The sequence below is a fragment of the Lutra lutra genome, chromosome 11 (assembly GCF_902655055.1).
Source record: "Lutra lutra chromosome 11, mLutLut1.2, whole genome shotgun sequence".
In the NCBI taxonomy this organism is placed as follows: Eukaryota; Metazoa; Chordata; class Mammalia; order Carnivora; family Mustelidae; genus Lutra; species Lutra lutra.
In genome coordinates, this window is record NC_062288.1 from 75,270,626 (window position 1) to 75,290,628 (window position 20,003).

The 20,003-nt window shown below is 39.4% G+C and overlaps 1 protein-coding gene across 2 annotated transcripts in view; it reads left to right on the forward strand.

Moving 5' to 3' along the window:
- The first annotated feature begins 10,380 nt into the window (after positions 1-10,380).
- Positions 10,381-20,003, forward strand: part of MET (MET proto-oncogene, receptor tyrosine kinase) — a 115,923-nt gene continuing 106,300 nt past the window's right edge. For both annotated transcript variants that reach the window (XM_047695172.1, XM_047695173.1), the window contains exon 1: positions 10,381-10,854. The gene's annotated coding sequence lies outside the window, so the exon portion shown is untranslated. The remainder of the gene's footprint in view (positions 10,855-20,003) is intronic.

A 20,003-nucleotide genomic window follows, 5' to 3' on the forward strand; every position in this document is an offset into this window, starting at 1 on the left:
AAGAGCTTCTCACCACCTATAGCCAAGGGCCATGGCCATGATCAATATGTGTTTCCAAGGGGATAGGTATACTGTGAGTCCTGGGTGACATCCAGGCACAACTCTCTTCCTCCAGGCCCATGAGAATAGCTTTTTGGAGCCTTCCAATTACATGGTTAACCTTACTTGTGACAGGTTTAGTGGACACATCCAATCCCAACTTTTTTGCTTCATTTGAGGCACTAAGTAGTGTATACTTTTCAAATACCTAATAGAAAATAACTAGCAAGCATGTTATCTGGACAAAGAGAAAATTGTCACAAGAATTTTGCATATATTTCATGACTCTCCCTTTCTGTAGTATGTATAGCATATCCTTTGGGAAGGAGACATGATCTCAGCGTGACTTCCTTAAGAATAACAGACACTGTCACAGTTTGCTAATCCCATTTGTTTCCCGGGAGAAGAGAAAGATTACTAATTACACAGCATGGGTCGAGGGTCATCAGGCCCATGAAGTAGGTTTCATATGAAGGCTCTGCACTCAGACCACAATCTCTAACTAATGCTATACCTGCAGAGTCGTATTCAGAAGACACAGCCCAATTTCCAGACTTACTTTTGAACTTTTAAAACTTTGTAAATAAGTAGATATCAAGGATTTTAGGCAAATGGATTGAAAGGGTGTTATTTCTGATACCTTCCCTAACCAAGCAAATGTAAAGTTGGGTTATCCTGCATTTGTAGCAAATCAGCCCATTTGAATATACAACACCCTAGGAGAGGAAGACCTCCCACCTCCCCCTGCCCTCAGTGACAGCTTTTCTCATTTTCTTTGCCTTAATGCTTTCCCATAAGTAGGAGACAAAAACACACCCACACACATTAATATATCATTGGGTTATGCTGCAAACAAAAACAAGCTGATTGTAATACAGTGAGAGATGTGCTAATGTAGGAGCATGAAGTGCCACTAGAAAACAAATGAAGCAACTTCTCAGGCTGTCCAGGGTGTGGGACAGGGTGGGATGGGAGAGGACCAGCCATGGAAGCCTTTCAGAATTAGGTTGGGACCTTGAAGAATGATTCAAATTATGCCATGCAACTATAAGAAAGAAAGTTATTTCCACTGAAAGAATAAATAATGCCAGTATCATTGCCTTTGCTGGCCAGGTTGCCAAAACCCCCTTTTAAAAACCATTCACTTCTTGGAGTAAAAGAAACCCATATTCTCCTTTGCTGGTTTTAGAAGAAAGACAAAAAGAAGAACATAAACAAGAATGGTCTCCCCAGAGCATACACCTTTCTGGGTCAATCTCATTTCCCACTGCTGACAACAAAGTCAGTACCTCTTCGTTACCATCCTTGGGGTTAAACTCCACCTTCTTTCCAGGGCAGGAGTGGCCCAAGAAGAGCAGCCCCAATGCTTAATCTGGAGTTCTAAACAGTACCTCCCACTCACTTCTGTTCCTGATCTTCTCATGACAGGTGCCTCATTGAACCAATAGCATCAGGAAACTCCATTACACAGCTACGCTTTCAACAAGAGCCTCTATGCCACACACTTCACCCCAAGAATGGCTTCACAAGAATGGCCAGCAGGAAGAAAACCTCTTATCCTGCCATAATCTGCCCTGGTCTTCTCTCCAAGGCACCTGAGATCTTTTATGCCTGGTTCTCTCTAGCCCAAATATTTTAGAACACTAGATTTTATTAAAATGCTCACATACAAGTAATAATAATGATTTCTTCCAACAACATAAAAACCACATATTGAATTTTCTTAAAATTTGTATTAGCTATCCTGACAATTTCTCCCATTTGAACACATTAAGATAATTGTTCTGCATCAATCACTGGTGTAAGAATCAGGAAGCCAGGGGGAAAAGACTCTGAAAATGAAAACAATTTCAAGTGGTAAAAGTTTTGAGCATAGAATACAGGGTTTTTACGGAGCTCTGTCTGAAAATATACTTTGGTTATAGCTTTAAAAAATTCAGTCAGAGAAACAGAACCACTAGGAGTGATATAAAAGAAGAAATTTATGATATGGCTTAGTACTTACCCAATATTGGAAAGAGCTGAGAAGATAAAGATCCGAAAAATGTTGCTGAAGGCAAGAGGAAAGTCCCAAATGAGTCAGAACTTGCAGGGAGCTCTGGAAGCCAGCATGTGGGACCACGAAGTCTATGGAAGTTTGTTGGCTCTTTATGACTTCCACCTCTATGAGTTGTCAGCAAAGTGTCTGATAGAAACCTGGAGTCACCTTTGGTAAGGCTAGCATCAGGAAGGAGGGAAGAGCAAAAAACACCCCTGCATTCAATGATAACCTTCAGAATATAATGACTGCTTCTCTTCTGCCTTCTAGAACACACACAGCTTTCCAGTGAGCCAAATCCAATCTGAAATTACATGGAGAAGGAGAAACTGAAAAACGTAGTCTCAACATGACCAAGTAGACAATAATTTGGCTTATCAGCATTTTTACGTAACTATTTAACTTAACTATTTAACTATTTAACTTAACTATTTAACTATTTAACTTAACTATTTTGGAAATCTGAACATTATTTAGATAATATTAAGAAATTGTTAACTATTTTTTTAGATGTAAAAAGTTTTGTGATTATGTTTTAAAGAGCCCTTTTTTTGGAGAGATGTATTCTGAAATACTTACAGAAAAGATCACCCAATGCCTGAGATTTGCTCCCAAATAACACAGGGAGCAAGTGCATTGTGGGTAATTGGTGATCAGAGCTCTAACAATTCATTATGTAAAAACTCCACCTCAAACTCAGTAAGTCCAAGATGAATACATCATGTGTGTCAGACTTCCATTAAACAATCCAAAACAAATAAAACAAAAAACAACCTTTCTGAGTATCACTCAATTTCTATAACCTCTAAGTGGTCCTGTGTGTTCCATACCCAAGATATCTATCAAACTTTCCTCCCTGTTTTGCATCTGGGCAGTCCCTTCCTTATGACATTGCTTGCCTGCATTAAAGAAATAGCTGTCCCTTCTGCCATCCTGCCTCTAATCTAATGTTGCTCCAAACCCTCCATTAAACCAGAGTAATCTTTCTAAAATGTAAAATTCTAATTATTTTACTTAAAATGTTTTAGTGACTCCTTATCACCTATCATACAGATTTTCTTTCTCAGTGTAGTATACATATTCTGATCCTCATATACTTTGTTTGCTCCAATTTCCTGCCCTACCCCCAAATATTTTGTGCCCCCAACTGTTCTGAACTACTTATAAAACACCTTATATAAAACTATTTCCTGCCTCTGTGCTTGCTCCCTCTGCTAAGAATTCATTTCCTCACCTCAATCCCCTTGCAAATATAGCTGTCTGGCAAATTCCTGCTCATCCTCTCAGATTTGGCTCAAATGTGGCCTTCCTTGCGGTGTCTTCTAATGTTTCCTCACCTCCTCCTGATCCCAAAACTTAGTCTGTGACACTCTCCTAACAGCGTTCAGCACTTGCCTCATTATACTGGGTTTGCTGGCTTACATCCTGGTTTTTCATGCTGGACTATGAATTCCTTAACGGTAAGACTACCACTCATTCATCTTTGTAGCCTCAGACACTAACACTTCCCTGGCACATGCTATGGGCTCAATAAACATTTGGTTAAGAAATTAACTGATGGATTACAAGACCTGACATGTTTAAATATTTTATTCCATATTTAAAACTGCTTCCATATAAATTATGATTCCCATAAAATATAGGTTTATATTTATAAAGAACTGATTAATTTGGAGGTAATTCAATAAATGTAGAGGGCCAAATACTGAAATTCAGTCTAAATCTTGAAATGGCCCTAAATCATATGACCTCATTGACCAGACTAATAAGATCTCAATTTCTAAATCTCAGTTTCATCGGTGCTGTTCAAACATGGTCTTGACCTGCCATCGGAACATAGAACAACAAAGGAAACATCTGGTTTTTCTTAACTTTGGGGTGACAAATCCATTTGTTAACAGTAGCAATGGGAGAGCCAGCAGTACTTGATAACAGCTCTAACTTGGGGAGCCTGGGCCAAAACAGATGGCCAAGTCACTTCAGGGAAAGCTCTAAAAAGATGTCTTTTCTAATTCAGGTTACACACTCCTTGAAAGTTCCTTCAACATAAGCATAAAGTTTGCAGAAGATTTTATTGGCTCTGACAGTTCTGTCAGAGGTTAGTTTGCAATTGCCTCTTGGGGACAGTTTGGTCGGATTTTTTTCAAAGTAAGTAAAGCAGGAATGTTTATAGTAGACCAACAAACTGGAAGTCCAAAGCATTTTGCATCACCACTGACTTTCTGAACATGACCTTTGACTGGTCACAATTTGTCAGCCATCTTAGTTTTTTAAACTATACATTGGTAAACGAAGGTTAATCCAGAGTTACTGCTACTTCTTCTGTGTACATATATCAACAGTAATTATGTTTAAACACTGAAGTTGTTAGACAAAACATTGAAATTTAGCCAATACAAGAGTGTTGGAACCATCTTTGTTATACCTCAGAATACATTAGTTACCTGTAATAGAGTGATTCTAATTAAACCATTCATTCTATCATTTTTTTTTTTAAAGATTTTATTTATTTATTTGACAGAGAGAGACCACAAGTAGACGGAGAGGCAGGCAGAGAGAGAGAGATTGGGAAGCAGGCTTCCTGCTGAGCAGAGAGCCCGATGCGGGACTCGATCCCAGGACCCTGAGATCATGACCTGAGCCGAAGGCAGCGGCCTAACCCACTGAGCCACCCAGGCGCCCCCCATTCTATCATTTTTCAACGCCGCTAAGACCTATATATTCCCTCTTAAACTGTTAAACTTTGTAGCCATTTCTAAAGTGCCTAATTTACCTTTGGACTCACCAAACATACCAACCTTAAGTTGATTATTAAATCAGCCAATCATTGAAATAGAAAAAAGAATTTTATCATATTTGGATCTAATACAAGACAATAGTTAATAAGAACCACACACTGGAGTACTTTCTTTCTAATTTAATGTCCCTTTGTGTACAAACAACTAGTAAATTATTTGGTATGTTTGCTCCAAATGGACTGGTTCCAGTAAAACTGTTGATACTTAATTTTTAAAAATAATTTCTTTCAACTTCAGAACTGTTTTTATAGCTGAAGAAATTGATGCACAGGGGCTAAGTGCTAAAGCAATCATTTAGTGGTAAAATCTAGAATTGTTGTAATTACACAAACACATATACTCACATATGCATTTTTAAAGACCTGTCCATAAAGAAATGCTAATCAATGAAGGAAAAAGTGTTTATTTTTTTAGTGCATTATTTCCCAAGCAGGGCTAATCCATTCCTATTAGTGCCAAACTGTTTAAATTGAGAGGAAATGGATAAGCTAGTTAAGAAATAATGCTATTAAAAAAAAAAGAAGAAGAAATAATGTTATACTATACTATATAAAAATGAAAGATTTTCCCCATTTTCTTTATCAAAATGCTTTTTTTTTTTTAACCAATTCACCATAAAGTAAAAGAAAAGGAAAAAGGGAAAGAAAAATTAACACAACCTCAGGGAGGAAAGTATTGATAGCAGAAACAATTTTAAGAGTCTTCTGGGACTTTCTGAAAGTCTTTACCTTTATTTTTCACCTTCAGAGAAGAAAGTGACCCTCCAACATACCTTTAAAGACTCCTGACTCTCCCTTTTTCTCTCACATTTCCTATGTCCCCAAAGAAGGGATGAAGAGTTGTGAAAACAGACTTTGGAGAGAGCATCACAGTTCCTTTTCACACTCGGAAGGTCTGAGTTCTACATTTACAGCCCAGGCCGTAGGCCACCCTGACTGCTCAGGATCCTTGCTCACCCAACCTGTGCAGTGCTTTGCAGATGGACAATATAGGTAGTACCAGCACCTTTATTCTGCATGGCAACATCCAGTCCTCAAGGGTAAAACAACCAGAGGGTTGACTATACCTTAAGTTGCAGCTGACTTTGTGTACAGAGAAGAAAAGAAAAGAAGAAGAAGCTTTAAGTTCTGCTGTTCCATGTTAAATGACTATGTCATTCTCCAGACGACCAGGAACAATTTATAAGAGTTACAATGGGAAATGCAGGAGTTCTGCAAAGAGACAGAATTAGGTCTGAGGTATGACCCCGGATAAGTTACCTGATCTCTCTGAGCCTCATTTCCCTGGATGTAATCTGAGAAGGATGATTCCTATCCTGGAGTTTTGTTATGAGGACATAAGTAGAACTCAAACACATGACTAATACATGGCAGACATTTAATAAATGAGAGCTAAATACATTATTCCTTTGCTTGATTTTAGGAGAAAAGCAAAAAGCTCGATGTGAAAATCAGCCGAATCACTAATAAAACTGCAGTACCCTGTTGGAGATGGCAATTTTTTTTGTTTTTCTGTGTCCAGTTTCATAGGCTTCTTAGTAAAATCATGATACTTACAGCTTCAAGAGCCTAGCAGTCATGTACTTGTCCTCAATACTGAATATGCTTAGTCATATTCTTAGATAACTTAACATTGCACGTTTTATTTTTAGAGACCCAGCCACCAAACAAATGACCAGTACAAATTAACACAAAAGCAGTTAATACTGAAAGTGCCCTGTTCTAACCCTTCATATCTGGCTTTCCTTTCCCTGTGGCAAGGTTTCCCAAAGTGTGTTCCCTATTATTAATTTTACGGAAGATCGTTACTGAAGATGTTAAGAAGAAAAAAGCATGTTTTTGTTTTTGTTTTGTTCTGTTGTGGTTTTCCATGTGAGTTTTCAGAACCTTAAAAATTCTATTGTACATGAGGTATCTCTAAAAAGGTAAAATGAGTCCTACACCCCCAAATTCTATTTGCCCACAAAGATGAGTTGAGGAACGGTCATCTGAATTCTTTTTGTCCTTTTGTGGAGACATTTCCACAGGCACAATAATAGGGGCAATGGGGCTAGGGAAGGAGGGAAAGCAGAGAGAGTGAATCCAAGAATTAATACTCTGTAAGAGTCACAAATCGTAATGCCTACAGGAGAAAGTGGTATCAAGATCAGAAGTAGTGTGGATGTGTTACAAGAGAAGATGGTAAGATGACAGCAAACTGCAGAACGTATGTTCTGTCTACCATAATTCCAACTATTACAAAATATTCTGTGGGCCTGTTACATGTTTGTGGTTTCTGCCCTCCAGTTTTCCAGCATGAAGCCCCCGTTCTAAAAAGATAACTTTCATTTTTGTTTCAAATATAGTACCAGCAAGTAAACTTAAAGAATACCTTTTAAGATCCAAATTTTAACATTTTAAGGGGAGAGCAGAAAGGATATGACATGTATAGAGAAGGATACCACCCGCTTCTTCTCAGTCTTGACCATGGCTACCATTAGGCCTATTTCAGGGTTAAGAGATGGGGTTCTGTTTATAGTTTAGCACTGTGTTATCCTCAAATATGTGGTAAGAATAGCTCATGTCTTTTGAGCTCTTATATTTCCCCAGACACTATTCCATGTGCTCTACTTATAGTTCTTCATTTCATCCTCACAATAACCCTATTATTATCCTCATTTTGCAGATAAGGCACAGTTCAAGCCACCAGCCTATAGTTACACAACTAGCAAGCAGTAGAACTGGGATTGAAATCCCAGGTGTCCGTTCTAAAATCCACACTCTCTTTTTTTTCTTTCTTTCCTATTATTTAAGTAGGAGTCACTTGAATTCATGACTCTGAGATTAAGAGTCACATGCTCTCCAGCTGAGTCCACCAGGCACCCCCTAAAATCCACACTCGTGACCACTATTCTAAACTCAGTCTTGGAGATGTCTTGCTCCCCATTTGAGGGATAGATCAGTTTTGAATGCTTTGGACTGCAGCTGACAGAAATCCTGGCTAACAGTGTCTGGAACAAGTATTTTTCCACAAAATAAGAAATCTGGAAGCAGGGGTCTACTGGCATTGGTGCTGTAGCTCAGCAATGTCAGAGCCAACCTCTCTCTTCATGGTCGCAAGATGGCTAGCTCTCTCCTGGGCATTATATATATGAAATCAAGAAAGCAAGAAGTAGGAAGGTGTACCAGCTTATTAGATATCTTTAATTAGAAAACTAAACTCTTTACCAGAAGTCTCCAACAGACTTTAGCTTAACTTCATTGCTAGAATGACATCACAGGGCCATGTTTGGCTGCAAAGGAGTCTGGGAAAGCAAGTATTTCTCTTCTCTAGCCCCAAGAGTAGAGGCAGGCAAAGGAATATCTGGTTGACAACAGGTGCTGGCTTAGCCAGCCAACAATGTTGGCCACAGGAGTTTGGTTTGGTTAGGAAAATACCGAAAGAATTTCATCATACTGTGTGTCACCCATGCCATGACCCAAGGAAAGTTAAACAGCAACAATTAAAGTTGGCCACAAAACCAAAACTAAACTGTAGAACTCCTGTTGCCTTTTCAAAGTGTTTGTTTCTATCCATTTCCAAATATGTGAAATGATGCCCCACCCTTTCCCTGATCAAACCTATCTACATAGTATGTAAAAACTCATTATTTGATATTCACACACTCAGATAATTTTATTCTGTAATTCTTGGTTATTTTTAATAAAATCTTTACTCATGGCTAATAAATCAAAATGACAATTTTTAATAGTTTCAAAATTGGATTGAAATTTGTCAGAAACTAGAAACTAGGAAACTTCATTGCTGAAAATATATAATACATTATTTGGATTTATAATCTATTTTCCATTTTGTACTGGCTCTTCTGTATCTTTCTACTACTTTACCTGTAAGTTTTTTTCTTTTATGTTTTTATCATGGCACACAAACTCAGAAAACCTATTAAGGTAACTATATAATGCAACCTAAATATCCAGTTAACATATTGCTATGGAAACCAGGAAACAGAAACAGCACTCTAGTCATTCCTTTGGACAACTATGGTTAATTGTGTGTGAGAGTATGTGTGTGAATTCATTAGTTTATTCACCTTTAATTGGAAAGATTAAAAAAACTGGTACTGAATTCCAAATCTATAATGATCTGTCCATAAATATGACCAGGGCTGTCCAACCTGTAAATCAGCACTTAATAGCCATGTAACCAATATCATTAGATAACCAATAACCATGTGATATCAGGAAATCTTCAGTAGGGCTGTGTTGTTTATTTAGCCTTGTCAGCCTTTGGCCTTTTGGCACGGTATGAAGAACACCTGACTGGGAATTGAGAGCTGGGTTCTAACCTCACCTCTTTAACCAACTGTGTGATCCCCTTAGGAACTCTTCTTAGGCACCCAGGTTCCTCACCTGCAAAATGGTCCGATGCAGAGCTCTAGCATTATGTAATAGGAAAGATCCTTTTCCATAAAATTTGGCAGAGATAATTACATTTGAGGATTCAAATTGCTGTGTGTAGTCCCTGAGAAAGTACCTGGCACATAGTAAGCTCTTAGGAAAAAGACAGCTATTCTTACTATATGTTTCTATTTTTCATTCTGTAGTAAATAATTCCTGAACTTGCACAGTAAGTGTTGTTTTGTCCCATGACTCAATAACAGATACCTTTGTCTGACAAGCCCTTATGCAAGTCAGAAAGGAGAATGTTAAGACCTAACAGGCAGTGCTGTTCCTTAGGTTCTGTTACCTTTGAGAGTTAATTTTCTCTTAAAGGTTAATGTCAATTTTAATAGTCAGACATGTGAAGTATAAAAAAGTTATTCTGACACAATCCCAATACAATTCACCAGGCCCCCACAACCTTTTTTTTTTTTTAATCATGGGATCTCAACACTCAAGAATTAAACTTTTGTTCTGTTTTGCTTGTTCATTGCTGTTTGCCTAGTTATTTAATCAGCCTGTTTCCGCTATTTAAAAAAAAAAAAAAAAGTGAAAGAAGCTGAGGTTTCCTCAGGGCTAAACTCCTGTGTTGTTCTTCCTCCCAGAAATCTGAGTTATTATAGGAGGAGATAATGGTTGCATAATGAAATCATTGGGACAATTCTCCATCCACTCCTACCTCCATCTCTGACAATGAATTCCTTGTCTCTGTGGTGTCCAACTCTTTCTACCCTGCTCCGGTGCCCAGCAGCTAAGTCAGCCGTGGGAGAGACTGGGAACTGGGCGTCGCGCTCTTCCCTCTGGCAGCGCGCGGGGGTGTGCGGAGTGTGCGCGGAATAGGCGCCCCTGGCGTCCTGCGCGCCTGCTGACGCTCGGCGCGCGAGCACCAGGAGGGGGAGACTCGGACTCGCTTATCTCCCGCTGTGCTAACTTCAAACTGCCCCGGCTGGGGGAGTTGAGAGCGCGCAGACAGGGCGAGAAAACTTCTCCACCTAGAAAGTTTCACCTTGGCGGGGGCGGGGGAGGGGCGGGAGGAAACGCGACCCCCGACCGGACTGGCGCTGCTCGCGGGCGGCAGGAAGGGCGGGGGCCGATTTCCCCCTCTGGGTGGTGCCAGTCCCCACCTCAGCGGTCCTAGGACCGGCGGACGAGGAGAACTACCCCGCGCGAGACAGACGGACACGTGCTGGGAAGGGCAGGCGGGAGAGCTCCTCGGTCGGGTCTCCTGGCGGTGCTTCCCGCCTGGACGCGCCCGGGGCGGCCGCGGGCCGCGCGCGCCGATGCCCGGCTGAGTCACCCGCCGGGTAGCGCGCGGGTGAGAAGGGGCGGAGGGAGCGCGGCCGGCTGACGGACCCGGCACTCGGCTCGGCCCCGCCGCAGGTGACCCGGACGCTCTCGCCGCCCAGAGCGCCCAGAGCGCCCCGAGCGCTTTGTGACCAGATGCGGAACCCAGTGGAGGGCGCGAGCCAGATGTGGGGCGACAGCTGACTTGCGGCAGCGAGGCGCGGAGTACGCGGGTGGTCTCTGCGCGACTGACTTCGCGGTTCTCGGACACCGCAAGGTAAAGCTACAGCTTGCTTCGGACCCCGCACCCCACCCTTCGGCCCCAGCGTTCTGCTCTTTGTTCCCCAGAGGGACCTGAGAGCCATTCAGAGGGCACGACTAAGGAGGTGAGCGAGTTAGGGGCTTCAGAAACTGAAGGGATGTGCCGGGGGAGAGGTGTAAACTAGAGTGGGGCTTTTCTTTTTAGGGGTTTGCTGCTGACGGCCACCTGTAGGACTCAGGAGAGAGAGGGGCATTGGAGTAAGGGGTGATGTACGACTGTTATGGCCGGGCATGTTTTGAGACTGTGATCTGACTCAGCCCTTAGAAAAGGGATTTGGTCACCCTGCTCTAGGGTGATGCGGCAGGCAAGATTCGAGCCCCGTGGGTTTCCTTGTTCCAAACCCGCTTTATCTGTAATACGTGAGGATCTTAACAAGGGGCAGGTGTTTTCGTGAAGGTCTGAATTCTACATTTCTGGCAAATACACAGGGCTTGTGATCCATCATTTTCTATCTTACCTTATCTCTTCGCTGGGGCTGCGGGAAGGACATCTATCTTATTAGGTGAACTAGATTATAACCAGAGGTTGGTCGGTCTAGTACAGGTATTGTCTAGTACAGGTATTGACCCAATAATTTAATCACCAGTGAAAGAAAGTATTTTCACCTACTATTGCCAATACAGGATTTACTCTAAAGTGTGGTTTCCCATTTCATACCTTTTATGTTTTAAGAGCCATTTACTAATTTGGCATTTGGAGAGATTGCCAGTGGTTGTTCATCCATGAATAGTTGCCCAGTGTTTTTTACCTTATCACAGTTTAATGTTCAGAGGAGCTCTTGGGCAGATTGAAATATTGTCAACTCTCTTGGGCAAAATAACCAGGATACTATAATTGCCAAGTTAAGATGGTCAATGAATATGAGAGGTTGTAAAAACTGACATTAGAGAGAATATAGACTGTGTGGAACCTCTCCTGAATTTTAAGAACACTGTTCACATTTTGTAGAGTTGGGTGGAGGTTTTTTCTGTCGTTTTCATCAGCTAGACACGTGGACATTGCCATGCAAATAGATCCAGAAAAATATTATTTTCCTTTATAGCTGAAGTATTATAGCTGACTAATGCATTTTTTCTGCATGAAGATGATCTGAAAATGTTGTTCATCATGTTTCTCTGTGCTACAGGGACATAAATTGTGTTTTTATGTAAACTGTTAAGTGGTGCTTAGATAATTTACATGTATATAGCTTTCCTTTCTATCTCTAAGCTTATTGGGCTTTGTTTTAATATGTAAACTTCCATAATAGAACAGAAGTGAGGTGCTTTGGTCCCAATCATATACTGCAAGTCTGTGATGTATTCAATGTTTATGCTTTTTGAACTGCTGAAAAATACCCATAACACTTCTATTACTCCTAAGAAATTTTTGTAGTACCAAAAATGTGTGTGAGTATCTATAAAATATACTGGTGTTTTAGAAAATCTGTTCAGGTTTCAATCTTAACTGTGCATAAGCCTAAAATTATAAACCTAAATATATTTTGATTTTAACATGATGGACTTCATAGCATGTAGAAGATGATCTGCTGAGTACTGTTTTTGAAAGATTGCTTTGTTCTTTATATATCACAGTAAATGTTTACATTAGATGTGTACTCCATGCCTTCAGAATTAATATGTGAGTTTTATCTGAATGATAAAGACATACAGGATTAAACACAAGTCAGTATGAAAGCTGATAATATTTTTGTGACTTTTAATACTATAATAAAAGGAAAATGACACATTTCTAAGCAGGAGAAATACAAATAAATTCCTTAAGACTGTACAAGCATATGTCCCACTGTAATCTCAATATTTTTAAAATTTGTCTTGATGTGGGTTAGACTAAGAAATACAGTTCAAAAGTCAATTTTCTTAGTTGTTGGTTAAAAAAAATTCAAAATAATAGTCCAACTTTTTCCTTTTACAGATATATATAATAGCCTCAAATAAACTTTTTCTCAAATGTGGTCATCTCAAAACAAAGTGAATAACTCAAAAGGGTTATTCCTTTGAAAACACACAACTTTCTCTAGGTGACTGCACCAGTGCCTATGGTGACACACCCATGAAAAGTACAGGGCTCCGTACATGTACACATTCAGAACACTTCCCATCTTTCTACCCTTTCCACTTCACCCTTGGTTATGTCAGAGTTGCTTCCAAACCCTTCTGTGCCCCCATTTTTCCACTCTAATTTCATGGTTTCTCCTTCGCTGTCATTAGGCTCACCAGAGCCAGCTATGCTTTCTTTTCTCCGTCATCCCTAATATTTTCCTCAGACTGCTGTGCTTGTTAATGGGATACCAAATATCCTAATTGTGCTGCCTTAAGGGAAGAAAATATGAAGAAACTCAAGTACCAGGAAATTAACCTTCTTTACTTCTCTGGTATATGCTGAAACTGGTGTCTTTGACATAGAGCCCTCAGGGCAGTTTTCTCATGGGCTTTGCTCAATGCAAAATAAATAGTAACCTCTTAGTAATGAATGATAAATATACTGACTAATGTCAATTTAGGATCTCTTTGATTCCCTTTTCTTAAGTGGCACTAAGTTGCTGCCAGGCTCCCATTTGCCTCACCAAAAATAGCTAAGAACTGTATGCTCAGCATCATATGTGTTTGGTACTAGAGAAATATTTTTTTAAAAAGGAGAAATGAAATCTCTGCCCTTGAAGAGTTTACAATCTAGATATTCAGATAAATAACTCATATAAAATGGAACCAAGATCCATAATTATTAAGGGGATATAACCTGAAAATGATATTAGAAATCATCCCATTTAAATAATAGAAAATTTTTTTTAGATCTAAAGAATGGAACTTAAAGACCTCTTAAAATTTTCAAGCTGTTTCTGAGCATATCCTCCTTTTGTTACTACAACAACCTTACAAAGTAGACAAGGCTGATATCAATATTGTAACCTTTCCTGCCTATAGGTAAGGAAACTGTGTTTGAGGCTAGCCTCCATGCTATCTCAGCAGCACCTCTGCCCAGCCATCAATAAAGGTTAACTATTTGAAGCATTTTCTGCTGAAGCATAGCTTGGGATCCTTAGGTTAGTGATAATGATGAATGTAACATTTCTAGTCTCTAGAGTTTTTCTCACCTTCTGTTTCTCCAGTTCTCTTTTTTGTTCTTTCTCTTTTTGTGGTAAAGCGTACCAGAAAAAGCCTTCATTCATATGTGTGAGGCATTCTGCTCTTGTTATCAGATTAAGAGCTGTGAGTAATTTTGTAATCTATCCTACTATCAGAAAGCCCATTCTCAGATATCTCTTCAGCTGTGTTTAACAGTTTAGTATATTCCCCTTGGGATTTGTTTCAATAAAAACATCCAGTAAAATCTTACTACAGATCCTTTGCTTTTCAAGGGACAAAATGAAGAAAGTGTTGTTATAAGCTATAAAATGTAATTGAGAGAAAAATCACATGTGTGGCATTTGTAGCAGGAGGTGTGAGCTCAGTGGAAAAAAAAATAGTTAATAATTGCATATCCAGGAATACATATTTCTTCTATGATTGTGTAAATTTGCACAAGTATATTTATGCAGGTTATGCATATTGTTTTTAATTTCTTTAATTATGTAGCTATTAGAGCCCATAGAATTCCTATTAAGAGCCTATGAGCCATTTAGGGGCTCCTCACAGGCTCTGTTGGTAGAGCATGTGACTTATGATCCTGAGTTGGTGAGTTCCAGCTCCATGTTGGGTATAGAGATTACTTAAAAACAATGGGGCGCCTGGGTGTCTCAGTGGGTTAAGCCGCTGCCTTCGGCTCAGGTCATGATCTCGGGGTCCTGGGATCGAGTCCCGCGTCGGGCTCTCTGCTCAGCGAGGGGCCTGCTTCCCCCTCTCTCTCTCTCTCTGCCTTCCTCTCCGTCTACTTGTGATCTCTCTCTGTCAAATAAATAAATAAAATCTTAAAAAAAAAATAAAATAAAATCTTTAAAAAAAAAAAAAGGAGGGTATGGGTCATATAAACTATATAATGATCCATAGAATTTGAAAATGTATTTCTCCTGGGGTACCTGGGTGGCTCAGTCAGTTAGGCTTCTGCCTCTGGCTCAGGTCATGATCCTGGAGTCCAGGGATCCAGCCCCACATCAAACTCCCTTGCTCAGTGGGGAGTCTGCTTCTCCCTTTCCCTCTGTTTCTCCCCCAGGTTGTGTTCTCTCTCTCTCTCACTCTCTTAAATAAAATGAATAAAGATATTTAAATATATTTTCTTTTAAAGATTTTATTTATTTATTTGACAGAGACAGCAAGAAAGGAAACACAGCAGGGAGAGTGGCAGAGGGAGAAGCAAGCTTCCTGGTGAGCAGGGAGGCCGATGGCGGTGGGGAGGGGGGTTCTGTCCCAGGACCCCAGGATCATGACCTGAGCCAAAGGCTGATGCTTAATGACTGAGCCACCCAGGCGCCCAGAAAATGTATTTCTTCTAATACAACAAAGTACTATTATGAATATGGTCAGGGCAGTTATGAAATGTGGTCAGAGAATCACAAGTTCTAGAGAAAGCCAGGTTCCTATACTCTTAAGAATGTGATTGAGGATTTAGTCATTCAGAGTAATTTATTGAGCACTCTGGCAAAGCAGTAGAGAATAAAACAGTTTAAGATCTCTTAAGATTCTTATGCTCTGTTCAATATTGAGGAAGGCAAACAATAAATAAAATACATAAATAAAAATGTGTTAGTGAGTGGTGATGAGAGCTGCAAGGAAGCAAATTGAGAACTGTCAAGGATTAGAGAGGGTACAGTGGTAATTGAAAAATTCAGTAGTAGAGCCAGGCCTTTGAACTAGAACCTGAAGGAGATAAGAAAATGAGCTATGTGGATATCTGGAGCAGGGCTTCTACTTTGTACTTCCTGGGAGTGCCATTCTCATTTTGTTGTCTCTGGAATTGTGCAGTACACAGCCTACACAGCTCTACTTGGAGTCCCTGATTTTTTATGGGAAGTACCTGGACAGTGCCTGCCATAGTTTATTGCAGTCTCAAAGGTGGCAGTGAAGCAGTGACCCACATCCCTCGGTTTATGGTATATGGAAGAAGCAAAATCATGGTATTTTTCTGCATTCACCTGGTCCCATGTCTGCATGCCATCCTTGATCAAGGTTATTGCTCCATTCAGTTTTCCTTCTTATATTCTACGCTATGAGCCTAGCCCAAAAGGATTTGTTGAGAGTAATACCCACAGCCTTTGTCTCCAGTCCCTTGCATAGCAAATATTTGGAGACAGCAAAAGAGACAGTTGCTGTCTATGTAAGCAGCCTGTGTTTGCTGTGCACTTCTTTTTTTCTCTCCTTTCTTTTCCCTTTGCAATGTTAAACCACTGTGTTGGATTTTCTTCTTCTTTTCTTCCTGTCCCTTTGTGCCCTGCCTATGTCATGTATCAAGATTTGAAAGCGGGGAAGAAAAAAAAGGGGGGGGCACGCCTGGCTGGCTCAGTCAGTAGAACATGCAACTCGATCTCAGGGTTGTAAGTTTGAGACGTTCATGGGCCATAGAGATTATTAAGAAAAAAAGAAAGGAAAAAAAGATTTGCAGCAGGTAACCTAAATGAATGAAACTAACTATTTCACTAGGGACCAACAGCCTGCTTAGAAAAAGCCCCACCTAACAGGAGGCAACCAGCATTTGGCATCATCAGAGTAGCCATGAAGCCCAGTATGTGTCATGGGCCCCTATGGTAGTGTCTTTCAAATTTTCAGAAGCAAAAACCTCTCCACTTTAAAATGTCGACTCAGCATCCTTTAAAACACTATGCAGGATAGAGAGACAAAAAGTGTGTGTGCCAGATTTGGCTTCTGGTGGTCCTATTTGCAATCCTTAGCCATGGCTATACCTGCCAATTGGTCCCCTGTGTCACCTTCAGGTGTTGTTAAATTCAGCAGCATGCTTGGCCAAAGAGTACCAGAGCCACTTCTATCTTGTATTTTATCTTCTAGAGTTCTCAGGTTTTTCTCCCTCTAGAAAATCAGTTTAGCAACTAAAAGAGAGAGAGAGAGATAATTCATTACCCATTGGCATGTATTTGTTTTTCTAAACTCTCAATCAATATACTTTCTATCAAACTATATATATTTGTGAACTAAAGGCTAATCCTTTCATTCTTAACATGAAGCAATCACTTTTTGAAACCTCAGTTCATCCTAACTTTATGCATAGATTTCATTTCCATGTTCTCATTCAGGATAAACTCCCTCTTCGGAATACCATGCTTTTGTTTTGTTTTGATCTGCCCGAACTTCCCTAGTTGTTATTTCTCTACCATTGAAATTCAAAGCATGTACAGCACTGGTTTCAAGTGCCCTTTAGAAGCCATCAGATCAGTATGGCAATCTATTTTTCCAAAGGAATGAAAGCTCACAGGTTGTGCACTAACTGATTTCCTTAAATCCTAAAAACTCAGTGAAATGCCCAGGCTAGTGGTATTCTGGAAGGCCATTGTGTTAGAACAGAAGATTATGTACTGTATTTCTTCCTACTGTTTTAAATGCAAATATAATAATATACCATGAAACAGTACACATACTAATATCAGTGCCTTTTTCCTGTTTTGAAGTGATCCTGTGTTCCCCAATAGTTGGATCTAAAATCCCAGTCCAGTTTTGAAGTTGTATGTAAGAAAAAAGAATTGACTTGAAGGAACTGAAAAGTATTGCAATTGTTCCATAAGACCATGGGATATTTCTAACTTTTAATATTTTATTGAAAATATCAAGGAGAATATTTAAAGCTGGAGACCTTTGAAATACAGTTGACCCTTGAATCTGCATATAACTTTTGATTCCCCCAAAACTTAACTGTTAGTAGCCTACTGTTGACTGGACATCTTAACCAATAACAAAATTAGGCAGTTAACACGTATTATGTTACATGTATTATATACTGTATTCTTACAATAAAGTGAAAAAATGTTAAGAAATTCATAAGAAAGAAAAAATATATTTACAGTACTCTGTAAGTAGACCCATGCAGTTCCAGCCATGTTGTTGAAGGGTCAGCTGTAATGTAGTCTTCACAAAGCAGTAAAGGAGAGAAGTGGGGTAAATTTGTTTAAAGGAAGGCAGGTTGTCTCCTTTGAAGTCTAATCATGTGAGAAAGGAAAATCCAGCCAAGTTTTGGGTCCACAAGACAATTCAAACTATCTTTAAAAATAAGTTTTGGCTTTTCTTAAGACCAATGTGTGTTTAGACCCACATTTTAGCTCTTAAATTTAAAACTAAGGGTCTTTTAAAGGAAATTTAATCCATGTGTTTTTGATTCACTAAATCCTAAATCATTACCCATAAACTGTATGTCTCTCTAAGCTCTTTGATGTCTAAGAAATCTTTGAAGCCATGTAAGGCCTTTTTGTTCCAGAAGAATAGGAAGTTGGTTTTTGCTAAGGGTCAGTAAACAGCATCTTCAAAAATCTGAATTAGGTCTAAAATCTCACAACCATAACAGAATGAGTATTTGAATGAGTGCTAATGCAGTTTTCTGATGCAATGTGAAAAATGTAAGTACTATTAAAGACCCAAAGTAGTATTTAGTTGTAATCCTTACTAACCCCAAGGAAATTATTTTGGCACCACTCCTTTTTCTATTATAAAAAAAGATAAAGTTCAAATATTTACCATTTTATCCTAACACACAGTAGGTACTCAGTAAATGTTTTGTTGAATGTTAAATGAATGACTTTTTCTTCTGCCCAGACCTTCCCAGCTAATGTCAGTCTTTCTATTCAATAGCAGTATCCATCTGTCATATCTTAGAATGAATCTATTCTGAGTCAGTGACCTGGTTCAACAAATTTTAAAAATAAGCCATCAAACTAAATATATGACATTTATTGAAATTCATTCTGTACCATGAAGCAACTGCCTTGCAAAGAGTGCTGAAAATAGGAAGGCATTTCTAGGCTAATTAGATTAAATATTCAGTTGTTACCATATGCTTTCTGAAAATTGATTTTTTCCCCTCTTACTGTTCCTGCCATTCTTCCTCCCACCTTGACATGCTTACTGATTGAAAGCTATGCACGAAAAGGGCAGGTCGTTTGTATCTATAAGCAAGTTCAAACAGGCTTAGAAAACGTAATGCTATAATCATAAGTTGCCATAATGTAGGAGGGAAGAGAGGGATACTCAACAATAATGGGGGTGTTGGGTTTTACTCCAGATTACATAGATGACACATCTTTGAACTCTATTGTGTGGAGAAAAACACCTTCTTACTGCAGTTAGACTTCCTGTTTATGAGTGTGTATTTTCTGGTGACTAGACTTCCCATATGGACTCAGCACAAATATGTAGCTCCAAGTGCCGCTGATGATTAAGTATTGATGGCTATGGAGACAGCAACTCCTCTCTAAAAGAAATAAAGTAGTATTTAGAAGAAGGCATAGTAATGAAACATGGGCATTGAGATCTTTCTTGCTACCATGGTGTATATTTCTAACTACTCCCCACATTTTGTCCTCAGAAAACTTTTCCTGATCACAAGTGTTAGTTTCTATATGACATTAGGGTGACAGAATTTGGTGATTTTTTTTTTTATAAACATATAATATATTTTTATCCCCAGGGGTACAGGTCTGTGAATCACCAGGTTTACACACTTCACAGCACTCACCATAGCACATACCCTCCCCAGTGTCCATAATCCCACCCCCCTCCCAACCCCCCTCCCCCCATCAACCCTCAGTTTGTTTTGTGAGATTAAGAGTCACTTATGGTTTGTCTCCCTCCCAATTCCATCTTGTTTCATTTACTCTTCTCCTACCCCCTTAACCCCCCATGTTACATCTCCTATCCCTCATATCAGGGAGATCATATGATAGTTGTCTTTCTCCGATTGACTTATTTCGCTAAGCAGAATTTGGTGATTTCTTATATCTTAGTAGGGAGAAAAAGGAAAATTGTGTTATTTTGGTCTTTAAGTAGAGGCTCTTTTAGGTGAACCTGAAGGTCTACTGAATACATACACCATCATTAAACTTGTTTTAAAACTTAATTATGGATAGCACTGTATAAGGAGTAACTTATTTATATAGTTTTGACATGCTTAATTTCTGTATCAATGGTTAATCAAACCATGAGTAATAATCATATATCAATATGTACATATTC